Genomic DNA, 4,741 nt, shown 5'->3' with positions numbered 1-4,741 from the left:
TCTTTTGTTCTGTTTTGGTTTGGTTTAATTTTGTTTGTTGCAGCTCTCATCATTATTGTTATTGTCATTTTGATATTCTGTTCTTTTTGTCACTGTAGTCTCTTTTTCTCTGATTTCTCTAATATATGCTCCAGTCTACTAGATGGTCATATTCTTTTATTTTCTTTTACCAAAGTACTTAATATAAATATCAGGGAATTCACAGCATTACTGTAAACAATTTCTAAAAGTTCATACTATCTAAATTCTCCCCTGAAACTATCTTAGCAGGATTGCTCTTCCCCCAAACATGGTGTCTACAAAATACTGGCTTCTGGGCTCCTGGGCTCCTGCCTTTGTTCTATGTTCTGTAACAAAGGCTCTTTTTCCTCTGAGCTAAGCCAAGCTATGTGGTAGAAAGATTTTTATAGCATCTCAATTTTGGTAAAAAGCCTCTAAGGTGAATCTAAGCTGAGAAAGTCTTTTCCACTGCACAGATGTCATTGACTTAATTATGTTTCCTGTGATAAAAGATGGTATGTCTCCTCTAGCCGTCACTACCCAGAGTTTAATTGTTTAACCACAGCATGACTACTTTCAAAACATCCCACTCTGATAAATGAGTTCATCATCTTTTAAATGCATTATGTAATTAGAGACCATCACAGAAATGTACTTGGAGTGACTGTATCATCTAAGTTTGGCCAGCCTTTACCCTGCACTACAATTTAACCAGAATGAGGACTATTGTTCTTTCACCGGTTTGACTTACAGAGTCACAGTTGTCAAAAACAGTTTAAGCAAAATATTTACCTTGAACTGTATAACTTGGGTTATGTAAGATGTTGGTCTAAACTGTTCTAAGAAATGCCAAGAGTCCATGTTCCTGTGTGAACATTTCTTTAGGTCTTTCTTTTGCTATTTGAGTAAATGTTTATTTCTGTGCACAGATGAACATTTTATTCATGGCTTCCCCTGTCTTCTATCTCAATAAAAAAATAAATTCCTTTGTCTATAAGCCTGTTATTATTTGCACGTATAACATTACTTTAGTTATATTTGCCAATGATATGAATTTGGATATAATTACAGTGTTTTATACTGATGACTGTGTGTTACTTTTTTGGAATTAAGGAATTAACAATACAAAATAAAAATGTGAATTACAGTACTGTTTTGCTTTAAATCCTAAATCCAGGAAGTCTGCTTAATAAAACTCTAAAATCATGAAAACCTTTCTTTCTTGAAGATTCTGGTCTTAGCCGAGTGGAGACAATATCAGAGGAGTGAAGAACTTCTCCCTGGGGTCTTGTGACCTCACACCATGTAGCACATTCCCCAAAGTCCCAGAAAACTCATGTCAGGGGGTAGGACTGTAAGATTTTCTGCACCAGGTAGTCATCCTGGGGATGGAGCCAGAGGCGATGGTGGGTAACGCCAGGAGACTGTAATACAGGCCTGACCACTATGAGGGAGAGGAAAAGGGCTGTCCATGTACAGAGTCCCAGACTGCAGTACGTTTCTAGGAAAGTTTGACTAGGTCCATGGGGATGTACTTAAGCCAAAGCCACTCAGTGGAGGAGTCCCACCACTCCGTGGACCTGTTTTAGAATCCCTGCCATGCTCAGTCATTTCTGGGAGCAGCTGTGGAACCATGGCAGCAGTACAACAGCAGTGGCTGCAGAGTGCAGCAGCTGAGTCTGACTGTCAATTACTTTCAGACAGAGGAGATCACAGTGGCCTTATTTCATGTCCATACACTTATGTAAAAACATATCCTGGCAAAAATAAAATTCCTTTCAATGTTAAATATATAAAAACAAACTTCATGTTATTTCATTTGGACATTATAATCTGTTGCACACAGCTTAAGATTCATTATATGAGTGATTCTGGAAGGCTGTATCAATTTGCTAAATATGGGGACAGAGGGTTTGGAATAACATTCTGACATGTGTGAGGTGATAACTCACTGTCATTTTGATTTGCATCTCTCAGATGATTAGTGACTGAGCATTTTTTTCATATGTCTCCTGGTTTTGTGTATGAGAAGAGACCATTTCTTTATGAATGCTCTGCTTTACCATCACCCTGTTCCTTCATGTCTATATACATCTCTATTTCCCATTAAAAAAAAAAAAATCCTGAGCCTTGCCAGTGTGGCTAAATTGGTTGTGCATTCTCCTGTGCACCGAAAGGTCAACACCAGTTTGATTCCAGGTCAGGGCACATGCCTAGGTTGTGGGCTAGGAGGCAGCAGATGATGTTTCTCTCACACACTTATGTTCCTCCCTCTCTCTTCCTCTCTTTTCCCTTCTCTCTGAAATCAGTAAAAACACATTTTTAAAAATATGCTTGATTCTTTATGTCAATTCCTTTTTCATTTTTATCCCTCACTTTTTAGTCTTTCTCTTTATCCTTGATTATTTTTCCTTTCCTTTAAGGTGATGATAGTTGAACCATAATATAACAATCACACATATGTGAGAAGAGAAGGGATTGGCCTCCCTCTTCTGGACTCCATGCGGGGGCGTCTGGGAGATAGGCGGCCTGGACCCCGTAGGGTGGGCAAGGGTTGGAAATGGAGCTTCTCCCTGGACCTGACTACAACCAGCACCAGGTGGTTACTAATTGCTCCTCATTCATCTATTGATGCCTGCCAGGGAAAAAACAAACAAATGCTGCCAAATGTTCCAGAAAGCCCAGCTGCTATTCTACCACTAGCCACTGGAGGGCCCCAAACACTGCTATGGATCACCACAGCTTCCCATCGCCCTCACTGGACAGGTGCCCAGCAAGGCCTTTGACCATCGCTTTCTAGGTATCACCTAGGTTTGACACAACGGCAGAAAACCGGTTCCCAGCCATCCAGAAACAGAAACGTCATCCCTGAGACCAGGCAAGGTATTCAAGTTGGAAATGTACCTCCTCCAATTTTCCACATCTAACATTTGAGAGTTCACAGTCTTCTTCCAATTTATCCACACTTGGGATCCTCTTAACTTGGGAGTGCCCCAATCAAACAAAGAGGACATTCCCAGAAGGCCCTTAGTTCCAATGCTCAGTCCCCAGAGCTGTGGGGAACTGTCAGCACATGCACCTCAGAACCTCCCTAATGTGTTTATGAGCCTACATCCGGACCCCAGAGTCAGCTTCCGGGAGGCAGGTGCCCCTTCTCTGGAACAGAGGGAAAACAGCCCACCCAGCCGCGCTCTTCACACTAGCTCCCCTGAGAGCCCAGTGCCCGGGCCTGCTCTAGTTAAAGACCCTCCTCTGGAGAAGTGTGGGGTAAGGTCACGTGGAGAAGAGGAGGGCACCTGGTTACTTACCTCGGGGAGAGAGGGAAGCTGGTAAAAGCTCATTCCTTGTAAAAATCTGACTAGATTTCTCAGAGATCAGTAATCTCAAGATATTGATTGCTAGTTTTCATGGAATTCTACAGTCATTTTTCTGGCTCACAGAAGAGTATATTGAATACAATAAAATGGAAATAATACCAAAAATATCAATAGAAAAATATGTTTTAACCAGAGCCTTGGAATCATAAGGAAACTCAGCTCCCAGATTTGCTTTGTAAAATATATTATTGTAAACAATTTTTAGTGTAGTAAACAGTTCACTTTATATTTTTCTTGTATTAAATGTTCAAAATTTTAGAACATGTTTTATTATTTAAAATGTGTGCAAATAAATGGTTGCAGAAAGCTTTAGAGAAAATAGAATGGTTAGGCAAAGCTGACTGCAAATAATCAATACAAAATGTTAGGGGAGAGCTGATAATTATGAATAAATTTTAATCTAAGAAACTTGATTGTAGGAAAAAATATAAAAAGTGCTACCAAGTATCAAGGAAGTCTGGATATGAACCAGATTTTAATTATTTTTCCTATATTTGTGAGGTGTTTTTAGTTCTCTTTTGTTACTAAAGTCACCTGGAAGAATCTTTCTGTTCAAATGTCCCAGCAGTGGAAAGCTTACTGTTAACAGGGAATTTGTGTTTTATCTAGGACAGTGGTTCAAGTTGTGTGACATTATGTAGAATAATGCAAAGATGTGTATTCTCTCATAATTACACTGTAAACCACTGAAAAAATACATTTGAAATAGGAAAATGTCATTTTAAGCAGATTTTAAAGCAAGCTTATGATGTCTCAGCAACCCACCATGTGAAGAACATTGATAGTTTATTGTCTTAACTTTCAAAATTAATTTGTTTTTATAGACCTTATCTACTGGATCTTCAAGTTTTATTCAATGCTGAGACCCTCTTGGTAATTTTAATAGTTCTTGTGAACTCCTCATCTCTCCATACAAAGCAAATAATTTCCCCAAATCAAATTAGTTTGTAATATTAAATTGGTTCTCATTTAGCTCTATATCCTCTTCAGCACTGAGCACGTTGCTTTGGCCTGAACTCACCTCAGCTAAAGCTGTGAAATGTCTACCCCCCAGAGTCACAAGCAAAGAATCATGGAAAACTGAATGCACTTAGTGATATTTCATTCAAAATAGGCAGCTATCTAGTTGCCTGAGAGTGAATATTATTATTATTTTTTTATCAACAACTGGGTATTTTTTGCCCAATGTTTGGTATCTCCAGGGGCAAGGTGAAATGAATAACTGAGATTTTTATGGATTTTTCTGCGACGAGTTAAGTCTTGAGTAAAGTAAAATATGAAGCTAGGAACCTATTAGGCTAAGTATTTCTCCTAAGGGAAGGACAGTGTCTGATCTTTATTCAAGAATAAGTTACATTCTTATG

General features: G+C 38.9%; 1 pseudogene; it reads left to right on the top strand.

The window, feature by feature from the left end:
* The first annotated feature begins 2,667 nt into the window (after window positions 1-2,667).
* Window positions 2,668-3,350, top strand: LOC132229650 (RAD9, HUS1, RAD1-interacting nuclear orphan protein 1-like; annotated as a pseudogene).
* The last annotated feature ends 1,391 nt before the right edge of the window (window positions 3,351-4,741 follow it).

The sequence above is a fragment of the Myotis daubentonii genome, chromosome 3, assembly GCF_963259705.1.
Source record: "Myotis daubentonii chromosome 3, mMyoDau2.1, whole genome shotgun sequence".
Classification (NCBI taxonomy): domain Eukaryota; kingdom Metazoa; phylum Chordata; class Mammalia; order Chiroptera; family Vespertilionidae; genus Myotis; species Myotis daubentonii.
Note: the sequence above shows the minus strand (reverse complement) of the source record. Positions and strands in the feature narration are given on the sequence as shown.